Source organism: Terrapene carolina, unplaced genomic scaffold (assembly GCF_002925995.2).
Source record: "Terrapene carolina triunguis isolate 2854851 unplaced genomic scaffold, T_m_triunguis-2.0 Scaffold147, whole genome shotgun sequence".
Classification (NCBI taxonomy): Eukaryota; Metazoa; Chordata; order Testudines; family Emydidae; genus Terrapene; species Terrapene triunguis.
In genome coordinates, this window is record NW_020664498.1 from 4,604,028 (window position 1) to 4,620,649 (window position 16,622).

Consider the following 16,622-nt stretch of genomic DNA (forward strand, 5'->3'; position numbering starts at 1 on the left):
CTTCATATGTGCATAATGGACTAGCTGCCGTTCAATTCAGATTGCCTGCCAAGATAAGAAACCATAATGAATGGACGAAGCACAGCCTCTACCATAAGAAAGTATAATCTGACTAGTTTTAATAAACTTAATAAAAAAGATGAAGCAGAGAGAGGCAAGGAGGACTGGCCTTTGTGACCAGCTGTGAGAGGTGAGAACAAATAATAGATGCTCAAGCAAGACAGAAGAGAAGTGTTGCGGACGTACCATTTGAATCCCTCCCTTTCATTGTTAAGAAGTGTCTTTAGAACATCTAAAATAAACCACATGCACAAAAACAGAACAAAGCATAATAATGTTCATTATACCCATTGTAAAAAGACTATTTTTTCTCTTTCCACCCAACAGCTACAATATATTGTCTCTCTCTCTCTCACACACACACACACACACTCTCTCTCTCTCTCTCTCTCTCTCTCTCTCTAAGGCTAGATCTACACTCAAAATGTTTGGTTCGGGGTGTAATTCTTTACATTTTTATACTGGCCAAAAGCCCTAGTGCAGGGGTCCTCAAACTGGGGGTCGGAACCCCTCAGGGGGTTGCAAGGTTATTACATGGGGGTTGCGAGCTGTCAGCCTCCACCTGAAACCCCGCTTTGCATCCAGCATTTATAATGGTGTTAAATATATAAAAAGTGTTTTTAATTGATTGGGGGCAAGGGGGGTGTCGCACTCAGAGGCTTGCTATTTGAAAGGGGTCACCAGTACAAAAGTTTGAGAATCACTGCCTAGTGTAAACACAGTTATACCAATGCCCCTTTGCCTATATGTCTTATTTCATTCAGAGAACTGATATATCTATATCATCTACAGCACTCTTTTGCCAGTATAAGCTGCATCTCCACTACAAGTGTTTGCTGGTAGATCTGTAACAGCAAACCCTTTCTAGTGCAGGCCTAATTTCTGCTGGGTTGCCAATGAAAGTTCTTTTGGTTCAGACTTTGCCCTTTCAGGGCCCAACTGGGGTCACAGGTAGCTTCCAAACCTACAGGAGACAGCCAGCAATTTCAACGCAGGAGGTGTTTTTAATTTATTTAGCATATCCATCAGGCAACTTTCACTTCAATGCTGCCATATTGATCACAGTGAAATCTCATGAGATTTTATCAATGAGGGCCAAAAGGAATAACAGCAGCAGCAGCAGCTCTGTGTATCTTGAAAGCTTGTCTCTTTCACCAACAGAAGCTTGTGAAATAAAAAAGTTTCCTCACACACTTTGTCAGCCCAAAGCAATGTCCTTTTTCACAATTAAGGGATTATATGGAGTGATGAGCAGTCTTTTTTATTCACTTAGGAAAGCAGAGTGCAGGTCACCTGAGCAATCCCTCTCACTGGAAACTCCAAAGTATTTAAGGCCAAAGTTGCTCCAGGATTCACTGTCCTGCGTATCTACTGCAGTGACACTTAGCATTTGCAATAACAACAGCCACATTAGCAACGTGAAAAAAGCGCTAGAGGGCTTCGTTTACTGTACATCTATTTGCAATATTGTTTTTGTTCATCAATAACATAGTGATCGCTATGGAAAAAAAAAATCAACATTCACCAAGATGGTGATGTCTGAGATAACAGTATTTTCCTTACACTTGAATAGGAAATGATTTCTCAGATACTGTGCTGCAAATGTTTGTACTTACTGACATTTTAACGGTGACTGTTGTAAATGCACAGGGCCATATTCACTTTTACTGCAAATCTTCCTTTATAGAATGAATAGCAGTAGTACCAGCAGCAGAAACCTACTCTTAGAAGAGATCCTGCTGCAGTTGAAGGCAACAGGAATTTACACCGACTTCAGTGGCAGCAGGATTCGGCTCAGGATCTGTCTTTACACTACATTTACAGGGGATGGAAATACACTTTGCTGTAAAATACAGTATTTGGCCATGTAGAAGAGTTGGGGTTTTGTTTGTTTGTTTGTTTGTTTTTTGTCGTCCCCCCCTCCCCCGGGTAGGAAGGTAGGGATTACAGGGGAAAGGCAGCTGGAATGCACAACACAGAATAGTATGTTAGCGCCATCTGTGTCCTCTCCCTTTTTTACTTTTTCCTTTGATAATGAAAAATAAAGAAGGAAACATTAAATAGTCTCCTTTCGTAAGTATTCAAATTACCATCTTCTTGATGTCTCTTATGCAGCCTGTGTCAGATTTTAGCAGAAATGATTACATGCAAGAGAGATGTCTAGTTTTCAGTATAAATGTTATATAACTGCAAAAGGAAAGTAACTCATTACTGAGCAGCTCAGTAAGGCTCCCACTACTGAAGAAAATAAAGTTTTAAGGCAAGAGGGTCTCTCCTCTCTCCCCCTCTGTATGTGAGTGAGAAAGTGAGTGAGAGAGAGAAAGACAGAGAGGTAAGGCTCAGGAGTGCCGGGTGAATTATAGACTGCCTCTCAAGATTCACAGCTCTTCGTGGTAGGAGGTTAATATTCTCACATGTCATTAGGTCTGCTGGCTCTACTGATGGCTCATTGAATCAGGCAGCAAATTATTTCCTCATGCTGCAGAGGACACAACACTTCAAAGGGAAGGAGCCAGGGTCAAGACGGCTCTCCAGTTCGATTAATGAGTTGGGATCAGCAGAGGTTGCCTGTAGGTAAGAATGTGACTGAAGCTTTTGACAAAGCTGACTTTTTGAACAGGACTTGACCCAAGCCCCTTGCCCCCCTCACCACCAAATTTTATTTCCAACCATTGCCTCTGACTGACCTGCTCAGGCCTGTTGGGATAGTTTTGACCTCCTCAGTCTTTGTTACCAGACACAGGAGCTGTCTGCCTATATTTGATGTGTCTCTCTCTAAAGGCCACATCATCTTATCTGAGTCTCATCAGAATACTTCAGATCTGCACAGCAGCAAAAGAATATGATTCAAGAGGAATCATTTCAAATTTTTAATTTTCTTACCAAATTTGTTTGGAGGGTGGAAATCACTCAAACAGCAGCTTTCAGTATCATAAAGGAAGACTGATTTCTAAATGTCGTTAAAAGCAGACAATAAAAACACAAAGATTGTTAAAAGCATACAGCTTACATATTAAAATGATGGAAAAGCAGAAAATATACGCTCCTGTCTGCATGGATTTGCTGACTAAGAATATTCTCAGCAAATAATGTATTATATCAAATATTTCTGTACAAAGTTTTTATTTTTATTGCCTTAGTAGCAAGAGATAAGAGACAATTAAAACTTAACGGCCACTATATTCATCTCTCTCTAAAAGCTGAACTATATTCTCAGTTTGATAGGTCCCTGAAATATTTTAATGCATATTTAAATAGATCTAATAAACCACTAAAGTGAGCTTCATCACACTAATGCAATGTTTCTGATCAGGTCTACCTACACTTCACACGTTCTCCAGCAAGAATGAATAACTACATCAGCATGCAAACTGTTGGACTAGTAAGCTTCTAAAATCATTCAGTTACTGTTTATTGAACCTAGGGCTTTACCAATTAGACACTGATCAAGTCATTCACTCGACTTTATTAGAAAAAAAGGTCTTTAAAAAAAGATACGAGTTCAAGAAACTTCACCATCCTTATATTAATGTTTCCTGGCTGACCATCTATATTGCCCTGCAATTTTTTTATTTTTTAAACAGACAACACTTTAAATTTAATTTCTGATTTATTTGCCCTTCACTCACATTTTGAAAGATATTTTTAAACTTAATTTTGAAATGAAACTGACATCATTCCAAGGGCCCGATATACCAGTAAATATTTGTTATACTGAATTCATAGTCAGGGCCGGCGCAGCCCATTAGGCGACCTAGGTGGTCGCCTAGGGCGCTACAATTTGGGGGGCGGTGACCGCGGCAGTATTTCGGCAGCGGGACCTTCCGCCGCCTCTGTGGGGGGCGGCATTTCGGGGCGGGACCTTCCGCCGCCTAGAGCGGCAGAAAAGCTGGCAGCGCTCCTGTTCATAGTGTGTACAAAAGTTTAAGCTAAAAGATCAGTCCAGGGGTCTGGGATTTGCTTACGCTTTTCAGGACTATGTCTTTTTTATTTTCTTCACACCAAGGCCAAGAGTTTCAAAAGCATGTGCCTGAAGTTAGGCTCTGAAGTCTTAGATATGTACAATGCTGAGCACTATGCAGAGTGCATTTACTTCAACAGAAGCACTTTTGAAAATCTCGCCACTTACTTAGGAATTGAATTTTGGTCACACTTTCAAAAATCTTGGCATAATCTCAGTTTCTTGACAGATCCATTCTTTTGTTGTATATACATACTGTTGTATTTGCTTTGCAATTTTATTCTCTTTTCCCTTCTCCTTCCCACATCTTTCTCAGAGTTCAAAAGCATATTATTATTATCATCATCATCCTTGTTACAGATATCCTTATTGTAATGGGTTTTTTAGCCAGAAAAGCTAGTAAACAGATGACTAGGTCTATGGAACAGGAATTAGGATGGGAGTGACCTCTATATAAGTGAACCAGCTTGTAAGAGTGATCAGAATTCTTCCAGACAGGATATCTAACTGCTTAACAGCATGTCTTTCACACAGGTGTATCATTCTAAATTGTACATATACAAGCAATGGACCAAATTTTGCTCTTAGTTACATCCATACCATGGTAACAGTGTAAAAGTGGCAACACATGAATAACTTTACTCCCATTAGGATGGATCATGTATACATGTAAGCTCAATGGGACTGTATGTATAAAGTTAAGTACATGAGTAAGTCTTTGCAGGATGAGGGCCTTAGATTATACACCTTTATCTTCTATTCAGTGGCAGGTGGTTGTCTTGATTTTTTTTTTCATTTTATTGCTACTAATTTGTTCCATTTTACACTCATTCACAATTAACTAACAAAATTTCCATCCAAAAAAGGAATTACATTACCTACATCAAGTAATTAAAAAAAAATGCTAAAAAATTTTTTTTTAATGCTTATCCTCATTTAAACCTCCTTCTTCCCCTTTTAATTTGAATAATTTTTCTATTGTTCATATATCGCAAAAAAGGTAATGACATTACCTCATTGCTTCAGTGTCAGAAGCAGCAAGTACTTAATAGTGAGTACGGTTAGTCAAAATAACACTCTAGAATGAAGCCTCCAGAATGACACAAAGTGTCACTCTGCCATGCGAATCACTGGAGTTTCCCAGGAACATACATGATTGACAACAGATGTGTCTCCTCTAGTTCCAACACCATTTGAAGAGAAAGGAATAAGCACATCACAGAGAGTGTTAGATGCTGTCCTCTTGACAGCGTGTTGACATTCCATTATTAATCAGCAGTATATTTAAAATTGGACTGGACAAAACACTGGAGGAAAAAAAACCTGTAGCGAACAATCCTACAATAGAAGAAGGATAGATTAGAGGATCTAATATGTTTGTTTCTTAATCACTAATTGATATGATTTGGCCAACTGAACGCCTATGCATATGGTATACAGCAGAAATACCCCATCCATGTGGTTCTTTGAACATACCAACCACAAATCTATTGATTATACTCTATTAGGTACACCTTTAAAAGACATGCTACTCTACACGCTTGTTGTAAGCGGGATGGGGAGGAAGAGAAAGTAGAAATTAGCATGGGTGTCATGGGGGGAGGGATAGCTCAGTGGTTTGAGCATTGGCCTGCTAAACCCAGGGTTGTGAGTTCAATACTTGAGGGGGCCATTTAGGGATCTGGGGCAAAATCAGTACTTCGTCCTGCTAGTGAAGGCAGGGGGCTAGACTCGATGACCTCTCAGGGTCCCTTCCAGCTCTATGAGATAGGTATAACACAATACTAGTTGTTATTGCACTACATGTATTTACATGCATCACAAAATGAACCATAGCTCCATTATTATTTAAGTAAACACCTTAATTTCCATCTTAAAATTGTGGAGCCAGATCTTGCAAGCAACTTCACATGAATAGTCTCTAATGCCTGTGACAGAGTCACTTGCAGGAGCAGGGTTGTGTGGTGAGATCAACAAGGCGATCTAGTGTTAGCCTCTGCACCACAATGTGAAAAGTTTCCATCTCTAGAGAAGGTGATGGATGACTGAAGTAGTATGTTCCCCCATATCACGAAAGGGCAAATCCCTTTCACAGCTTAGGAAAAAGTACTGATGCGGGTATAGATCCCTATATATTCTGTGATGAAATTCAGCTTTCTGAACTTGGGGTCCCATATTCATTAAGTCTCACCTCCCATCACAAAAAGTACAGGCCCTCAAAAGAGATCAGAAGTGCCCAAAGGAGAAATAATAAACCAAGGAGTATTAGATTCAAAACAGAATAAGATTTGCAACAAGGTCAGAATAATGACAATCAGAATATACACACTGAAAAACATGGAGGGCAGAGGCTGAACAACAGGAAATAGGTTAATTCAGGATGATGCTAAATCATTGTAAACTATAGCAACTACTATAACTACCGTTAATGGAATTTTGTATGCATTTAAGTTTAAAAGACATACCTTTCAGACAACAATTAACTCAACTTCTCTCTAGTTAGGTATCTAATTCAAAGTAGTTTACTTCAAGCCTTGTTTGTCATGTTCATTCACTTATGTAAATGTCTAATCTAAAATAATAACCTTGACTGTGTTACCATTTTCCCTAGGTTTTCAAACTGATTACCTTCACACACAAAGAGGTGATTGGCTACCTATTATCTTGGAACCCTTTCAGAGACTGTAAATAACCAGTTGTCTCTGGTGCAAAACAACAGCAGCCGCCAAACCCCAACCCCCCCCACAACTCTTGACTCACTGGTAGAGAACATATGAGTGCACGTGTTGAGTTATAAACCAACTGGGACATCAGTTCAAGACTTTCCCCCCCACCAACTGGTGAAATTTTTGGTCCATGCTATAAGAAGGTGCCTGAAGATTCCAAGACATTAAATTCCCGCATCTGGTGACTGGGTTGCAGTGGCTTATTCTGAGAATGCACTGGCCCTGAGCTCACACTGCGTACACAGACGGAGTTTGTTCCTGGGGCAATCATATTTCTGGACTGCACACACTGCAGGTCTCGCTAATCATGTTACCAAATTCCTAAGTAACTGTCACAGTGAATGATCAATGGATGTCTGCAACATAGGTGCCCCAATGGCCTATATAAAACCACTCCCCCTTCCACAGACCACATCAAAGCACTTTTGCTGTCTCATGGCCTTTTACACAGTCATTTTGGCCCCTGCTATAAAATTTGGTAGTAAAGGTTTGGGTTTAAAACATTAAAAGAAATAAATAGAGAAGGATTTTATAGTTGAAAACCTCATCTTGTCATTACTGAAGGGTAAAAAAAAAACCTTATTTTTTGTTAAAATTAAAGCAAAAATTAAATCATCTTATTATGTAATTGGAACTAGGCTTCAGGCGTTAGCAGTAAAGAAGGGATTAAGGCCTCAACCACCTGGGTTGTCATTCTCCTGGGCCCCATTACCACCCCCTTATTCGTTTTTATAGCCAACAGATTAAAATGGGAGCGCCGCAATCTTTGATCTTTCACTTGCTGACACAAATCCTTTCAAGCCTCCAACGTTTTCTGCTGAGGTAATTAGTACTAATTAAAAGGTTTCCAACAGCCTTTGCTCTAGTTTTTTTCCCCTCCAAAGAAATTGCTTTTACAAGTGCCTTCCATCTTTGAAATGTATGCATCGCTCACTTTCTTCTTTATCTGACTCGGAGAGATCAAGTGGATTAGTGACTCCATTATTCCCCAAGACAAAGCCAAACAACAGGTTTTTACTATCTCTCTGACCTGTTGAGGTACAGGGTGTATATTCAGAAACAAGCGCCTCTGCTTGTATTTCAAAGACAGTCCAATTATGCACTAAAAAGACACAATGCAGGGTTTCTGCATTTAAGAATGGACATCATTTAATGAGGCAGTGTTCTCTCAGAAGTGATAGAGGCAACTGCTTCACTAATCAAACTGACAAGTTGTAGAACTAATAATAAGGTCCTCTTTGTTTGCATTCTTTTTATGTGTTTGTGTATCGGAGAAGGTAAAAACAACTTTTCTGATAAAAATTCCAACTTTGCTATTGACTCATATTTGCTACTGAGTTAAAAAAAGTTTAAGAAATATCTCCTTGAAGGTAATTCGAAGGAGATGAAAGCCCTTTCTGCAAAAGTCTCTGCACTGTAATTAAGCAGCATGCACTGTTATAAGGTAGATTGATAGCTGACTAAAATATTACTGTGAACAAAACACAGTGTTTTATGGGGTGTCTGAAGTATTATTGAAGACCCAACTTTAAAAAATAAAAAGCTGTAACAAAAAGAAACAATACTTTGCACTGAGAAAGGTTTATGTTCTGAACTTATAGGTTTTCAAATGATTGCTCCATCGACATGGACCCTATACGGATCATTTTTCTTTATGAAAACCTGGAAGCTTTGTGCCTACTGTGATAAAAATAAATTACACTTCATGCAGCAAAAGTGCTGTTCAGAAAAGAGGACAGTTCTCCAGCTCTTAAAGTCCTCGCTTCCTATTGAAAAATGACAGCAGCTCTCTCATGCTGTAGTATCTCTGGCACAATAGATCAGGAATCATACACACAGCCAACAAGAGGCTATCTAACTTATTATATGCACAGGAGTCTATTCTCTTGCGATGCCAGCACAAAACTCCTGCTGGCACTAATCGAGCTGCCTGTGCATATCAAGAGGAGAAATGAACCCAGAGAGTATATCAGAATTTCTAACCTGAAGTTAGAAAGTTTTTGAATTAACAGTACAGGAAAGTCAATCAATATCTTCCTGATCCTTCCTATTCTTTTACTTTCCTTCCAACAACTGTTCGACTACAGTAGCAATTTCTTTATATTTAACTTTCCTCAGAGGATTTAAAAGCACTACAGACTTTAATCACCTAAGCCTTATTACACCACTGTGAAGTAAGTTTCATCCGACTCATTTTGCCAAGGCCATATGGAAAGAACCAAGAATAAAACATTAACTAGTATCCTAGTTCCCTAATTTAACCACGACACCATACTCCTCCATTATGCATGCACATGAAACAAACCTTCAGAAGAAGCTAGGTTAAGCCTTTCATATGTGCAAGCTCACAGGGGGAGCAAAAGGATACTTCATAACACAATGCTTTCAAATAATTCTCTTGTCCCAATGATTTGTATTAAATGTACACTGCTAGATGAGGCAACAAAACCCAGGCAATGGACTCAGGAAACCTCTATAAAAATAGGCCTGATAGAGTTAATCTCCTCAACTTGCAACTAGGAAAAGAGATAAAAGTTGGGCACTATTGCATTAGTTTGGGCTCCCCGTGGGAACAATTTATAGAGTGTAGAATTTTAATGTGTAAGAAGATGGAACCTTAGATACATTGTGGAAATGAATGTGAAAGGACAGTGTCCTTGCTGTCTATTGGAATTGTATTTGGCATCCCTATTGCAGAGGTGATAGTAAACTGATTTGACATACAATAGAACCTCAGAGTTACGAACACCTCGGGAATGGAGGTTGCTTGTAACTGAACAAAATGTTATGGTTGTTCTTTCAAAAGTTTACAACTGAACATTGGCTTAATACAGCTTTGTAACTTTACTATGCAGAAGAAAAATGCTGCTTTTAACCATCTTAATTTAAATGAAACAAGCACAGAAACAGTTTCCTTAGCTTGTCAATTTTTTTTTTAAACTTTCCCTTTACATTTTTAATAGTTTACGTTGAGCACTGTACTATACTGTATTTGTTTGGGGGGTTGTTTTTTTTGGTCTCTGCTGTTGCCTGATTGTGTATTGCCAGTTCCAAATGAGGTACATTGACTGGTCAGTTTGTAACTCTGGTGTTCATAATTCTGAGGCTCTACTGTAAACAATACTGTGAACGACTATCTTTATTCTGTCACCCAACCACCGTAGTATCTGAGCATTTTCCATGTAAAATCAATACCACTGGCTAAGTTCCTACTGGACTTCAAAGAGTCTCTGGCACTTCTCCCTTTATGGAGCCAGAACTGTGCTTGGGGTAGGGGTTGGGAATAAAAGGGGTTTTTGAATTGTGAAATCGTGACCTCAGTGTCAGCAACAACATCAAGTTTTCAAAAATCATGAGACTGACATAAAAATTATGAGAATTTCAAAGTAATATTTTTGGATTCTTTTTATTTGCCTTCTCGTGTTTGAGTCTTTATAGGTTCACATTTTCAAGTTTTTCTGCACAATCATCAGGACTAGAAACTCCCCCCCACCATCACCTTTTTTAAAAGGAAAATGACAACTGAGATTCTCACATGATCAAATGAATCTAAGCGCTTAGGGCTTTAAGAAAAGCACCAAATATTACATGACTCAAAATGACATGAGTTGACAACATTGTGTAAAGCAGATATAGATTTAGCAATGGTAGGAGAAAACTGAGTTCCACATGTAATATTTTAGAAAATCCAGACATTAAATCTCACTTTGAATACTTAATCACGGAGGCCTTTAAAAACAAGCAAAATGAGATTCTTATTGGTGATCACAATTTAGGTAAGCAAAACCTGATAGACTAGTCCAGTTTTCTTCTTTTTGGAAGCCAGAGCAAGCTGCAATTCTCAGGTCAACAGAGAACAGGGATATCAAAGAAAGTCACCATCTTCATGTGGCCTTTGAGGTTAGCTCTCACCAGACCGTAAACAGTTGTTGCGACCATAGGGGCTCATTATTCATCAACTATGGAATGCATGGATCACGAGCAGCTGGCCATTTGAGATATGTGGGGGGAAGGTAGAACTTTCTGACAAAGGGATATCAGTCCAGATCGGCAGACCCAAAGTGTATCAGTTTCTTTGAATTTGCTTGCAATAATCATGTAAAACCTTTACATGTGATGTTTCCCTGCCCAATAATCATTATTTCAATAACCCTCAAAACATAAGAACGGCCATACTGGGTCAGACCAAAGGTCCATCTAGCCCAGTACCCTGTCTTCTGACAGTGGCCAATGCCAAGTGCCTCAGAGGGAATGAACAGAACAGATAATCATCAAGTGATCCATCCCCTGTCACCCATTCCCAGCTTCTGGCAAACGGAGGCTAGGGACACCATCCCTGCCCATCCTGGCTAATAGCCATTAATGGACCTATCCACCATGAATGTATCTAGTTCTTTTTTTAATCCTGTTATAGTCTTGGCCTTCATAACATCCTCTGGCAAGGAGTTCCACAGGATGACTGTGCATTGTGTGAAAAAATATGTCCTTTTGTCCGTTTTAAACCTGTTGCCTATTAATTTCATTTGGTGGCCCTTAGTTCTTGTGTTATGAGGAGTAAATAATACTTCCTTATTTACTTTCTCCACACTAGTCAAAGAAACCCTGCAATCACAATCCAATGTGTACATATATGAGGAAAGGGAGGGGGATGGGGAGAGTAAAGGAACTGATTTCAGTTTGAGTTTCTAAGAAGCAATTATAAACAAGAGGGAGAGAAAAGAATTCTTGAGATTATGAAAAAAAAATACTTCAACTGTGTCTCTGTTCGACTCACATTTATCCCTTGAAAAATATTCTGCCAAAGGGTGCATTTTGACAGGGAAAAGATGAAGAGTGGAGGGAAAAGGTAGCAGTTTGTCATAACGGATGACACTGCAATGCAGGCTGAAGTCAGGATTGAATATTTACAAACCCATTTGGGGTGAGATTTTAAAAGGGAAAGAAATAACTATCCATAGGCGACCTTCACCCTGCTTAAATAAATTGGGGGCTGGAGAGAGGAGTGCAACAGCTAAGACTGATCCAATACAGTCAATATAATCACAAGCAGACATGGAAAATTTCATTCAAGAGACCTTTTCGCTATTCATATGCTATGTGCATCAGCACGTTATAAGTTTAACTTGAACATAAAATGGAAAGTCCAGAAGGAAAAAAAATAATTTTGCAAGAATCTGCATTCAGGTTGTTTACTACCAGCTTAATATGATACAAAGTGGAGGGGCTAGATAGCTTAGGTCTCATGGGGCTGAAAGAAATTAGAGCCCCTAGGTAATCAGTTTACATTCAGCCCAGGTCAGTAGAGCCTAAGAGCTGCTACCCTATGAAGACTGTTCGATGGCCAATGTGAAATAAGTTTTATGGTCTCAATCCAACTCTCAGTGATTTGGTAACCACATTATAAAAACGCACCATCACTGGCACTTTTGTCATTAGTTTCGGATGAGAAGCCAGGGACCAAACCAACCTCCCACTGACAGAAGTGATCCCTCCAGGGATAGGGCTAAGGTAGGCTGGTAAGCCTAAGTAGGGAAGCCATTACTTCTGATGCCTGTTCTTGCATCTATTCTGCAGATAGCCCTGGAGGATCAACTCCTTTCTGTCAATCTGGCACCTTTCACAAACACTACATTCACACTTTACTGAAACAAACACAACCTGCCTCCCATCAAACAATGTGTGATATACATGTCTAGCTATTTAAATAACACCCAAGCAACTTGGCAATATATGTTAGACACTGACACAACCATGCAAGTAATCTCTCATTCAGGCATTAATCCAACTTCCAGTGAAGTCACTGGGACTCTTTCCACAGACTTGAACTGGAGCTGGTTTGGGCTAATATTATGGTGGCATCAGGAGTGACTCCGTATTTAAGATTATGGTGAACTTTTCACTTAAAGCAGCACTTCCACTGTTCAGTGACTGAATTTAGTCTCCACATTTCCCACGTTATCTGTTCAGAGGGCGAATGCATTTTCTAAGGCATTTTCTAAAATAGGCAGGAACTTTAAAAAAAATGAAATTAAATTAAAAGTCACCAGGGCCTGATGAAATGCATCCTAGAATACTCAAGGAGCTAATAGAGGAGGTATCTGAGCCTCTAGCTATTATCTTTGGAAAATCATGGGAGACGGGAGAGATTCCAGAAGACTGGAAAAGGGCAAATATAGTGCCCATCTATAAAAAGGGAAATAAAAACAACCCAGGAAACTACAGACCAGTTAGTTTAACTTCTGTGCCAGGGAAGATAATGGAGCAAGTAATTAAGGAAATCATCTGCAAACACTTGGAAGGTGGTAAGGTGATAGGGAACAGCCAGCATGGATTTGTAAAGAACAAATCATGTCAAACCAATCTGATAGCTTTCTTTGATAGGATAACGAGTCTTGTGGATAAGGGAGAAACTGTGGATGTGGTATACCTAGACTTTAGTAAGGCATTTGATACGGTCTCGCATGATATTCTTATCGATAAACTAGGCAAATACAATTTAGATGGGGCTACTATAAGGTGCGTGCATAACTGGCTGGATAACCGTACTCAGAGAGTTGTTATTAATGGTTCCCAATCCTGCTGGAAAGGCATAATGAGTGGGGTTCCGCAGGGGTCTGTTTTGGGACCGGCTCTGTTCAATATCTTCATTAACGACTTAGATATTGGCATAGAAAGTACGCTTATTAAGTTTGCGGATAATACCAAACTGGGAGGGATTGCAACTGCTTTGGAGGACAGGGTCATAATTCAAAATGATCTGGACAAATTGGAGAAATGGTCTGAGTTAAACAGGATGAAGTTTAACAAAGACAAATGCAAAGTGCTCCACTTAGGAAGAAAAAATCAGTTTCACACATACAGAACGGGAAGAGACTGTCTAGGAAGGAGTATGGCAGAAAGGGATCTAGGGGTTATAGTGGACCACAAGCTAAATATGAGTCAACAGTGTGATGCCGTTGCAAAAAAAGCAAACATGATTCTGGGATGTATTAACAGGTGTGTTGTGAGCAAGACACGAGAAGTCATTCTTTCGCTCTACTCTGCTCTGGTTAGGCCTCAGCTGGAGTATTCTGTCCAGTTCTGGGCACCGCATTTCAAGAAAGATGTGGAGAAATTGGAAAGGGTCCAGAGAAGAGCAACAAGAATGATTAAAGGTCTTGAGAACATGACCTATGAAGGAAGGCTGAAAGCATTGGGTTTGTTTAGTTTGGAAAAGAGAAGACTGAGAGGGGACATGATAGCAGTTTTCAGGTATCTAAAAGGGTGTCATAAGGAGGAGGGAGAAAACTTGTTCACCTTAGCCTCTAAGGATAGAACAAGAAGCAATGGGCTTAAACTGCAGCAAGGGAGGTCTAGGTTGGACATTAGGAAAAAGTTCCTAACTGTCAGGGTGGTTAAACACTGGAATAAATTGCCTAGGGAGGTTGTGGAATCTCCATCTCTGGAGATATTTAAGAGTAGGTTAGATAAATGTCTATCAGGGATGGTCTAGACAGTATTTGGTCCTGCCATGCGGGCAGGGGACTGGACTCGATGACCTCTCGAGGTCCCTTCCAGTCCTAGAATCTATGAAACTATGAATCTATAAAATACATCTCCCTATAGCTAATGAACCTGTCACCAAAATTCAAAACTTCACATCTTCACCACAATACAGAAATAGGGCACTTTTTGAAATGTTAACACTAATCTGAGATTAAAAGTTGTTCCCTTTCCTTCTGATAACTATTTAATGTGTTAATATCCACCATATGATTCCTTTTGCCAATGCTATCCAGCTTCACTCTGCACATAGATCACTGGGCAGCTCCTAACTATGAGGATCCAGGCCAGGACGTGGGGCCAGAGAGGTAACAATGAAGAAAAGTAGTACATGGCAGATACCTATTCCTCAGCCCCACTCCATACACTCTGCTGTTGAGCCAGCTCTGCAGTTGTCTGGCTAGGTTGCTTCACACAGGACCCCAATCTGCCAACCCACATTGTACTTTATATTTCTTTATTCTCCTAATGCCCCAACCTCCCCCCACCCAAAATCTGAACAGGTTTAGTATAGTATCAGAGGGGTAGCCATGTTAGTCTGGATCTGTAAAAAGCTACAAAGAATCCTGTGGCACCTTACAGACTAACAGACCTATTGGAGCATAAGCTTTCATGGGTGAATACCCACTTCGTCAGACGCATGACACATGCGACTGACGAAGTGAGTATTCACCCACAAAAGCTTATGCTACAATACGTCTGTTAGTCTATAAGGGGCCACAGGTTTAGTATAGACACACCCAGGCTGAAAAACCTGCCCTAGTCCATTCGAAGAGGAGCCACAGGAAGTTTAAGAGATGAAGCAGCTGCCTCTGTATTAGAACTACTATTTCAATAAAAAATTCCTGAATAAATTCAAATTCTGCCTCTTTACCCTTTACAGTGTATTATGCCTTTCCCATTGGTGCTATATTTTTAAGGCCTTTCAACGACTTCTAAATGGAGTAGGGAGATGAAAGGTTAGCCTTACTTTGCAAGGTTATATTCTATATTTGGCAGGAAGTACAATGTGAATAAATTGCACTCTTTCACCAGTGAAAGGGAAAATAGTTATGGGTCTTAAGGAGAGCTAATTTTGGTGATCTAATATTTTTAAGTATTGTTTGCAAACATGATTGGGGTATTATAACACTTCCATTTGTCAAGGAAACCTATGGTAGAAATATGTGCTGTTCCAATCATTTTTTTATGTTCATGTTGTTATTTATTTTATTTTGTGTGTATCGATTTTTATATGGTCATCCAGCAACTAATATTTGTGAAGCTGTGTGAAATACAACAGCATTGCTCATTCCACTCGGTTTTCCAAATGGTGTTTGCATTTTTGTTATCCTGTTCAGGTATAATTCCATATATCCATGAAAGTACATGTTAGTTGCTTAAAAGGGATCAAAGGAAAATGAATTTTCCGTTATTGAGTCACATTTCTCCAATAAAATTGCTCATGGGTCCTCTTTAAAAGTGATACACCGCTGTATTTAATAATAGCATTCTAGTCCAGAAAGTTGTTATATAAAAGAAAGTGTCTTTTTACATTAAAAAAGCAACATGAGCAAATCAAAGCTTAAACAAGACATAATAGGAACTTAAAATCCACAAAACAAATTTCACAGACTGTACTAAAATGTGTGCACTGACTAAAATAAAAGAATGTTTGCATGCGTTCCTTATCTAAACTCATTATGATAGTAGCATAACGAGAATGTGCTTGAAAAGTGAGATATTCACACAACTATTTTGACTGCATTCTTTGGGTTTGAAAAAAAAATATTTGGTGTATTTTTAGTGCATGAATGGAGACACCAGGGAGGAATATAACCAAAATGACTGTAGGAGCGGTTTGTGTGCATGCACTACTATAAACCTGCTCTAGCTCCTAAGTAATGGGCATTCTGTATCACTTTGGTTATCTGAATTTTATTGTCTATTACTTTAAATTGCAAGAGGATTTTCTTTAATCCATTATTCTTGATAAGGTAATGATTCTTTAGTGTGTTACCATTTTAGCATCTAACCATGTTGGTTTTTTTAGGCAAGAAAGCAGGGGGTGTTTTTCCACTCATGCATTCTACAAGTAAAACTGTTCTTGGTGCCACCCACAATCTCACTATGCAAGTCAGTTGTGCATAGTTACCTTTGTGAATCGCTGGTACGATGATGCAGGCTCTCTCAGATACGTATGAGAAATGCTCATTGATTGCATACACAAGTTAGCCTTTTAAAAATTTAAGAACTAAGTAATGACAGAAAAGTATATTTATTTAATGTTAAAGACATCTTCAGGAGCAAGATGCAATGGAAATTTTCTTCAAAAATATGAGTTAATATATTTC

General features: G+C 39.2%; 1 protein-coding gene across 1 annotated transcript in view; it reads right to left on the minus strand.

Annotated features, from left to right (window-relative positions):
• The window catches only part of LRMDA (leucine rich melanocyte differentiation associated), a 931,481-nt gene that overhangs the window by 424,282 nt on the left and 490,577 nt on the right, over positions 1-16,622 (minus strand). The gene's annotated exons all lie outside the window — the stretch shown is intronic.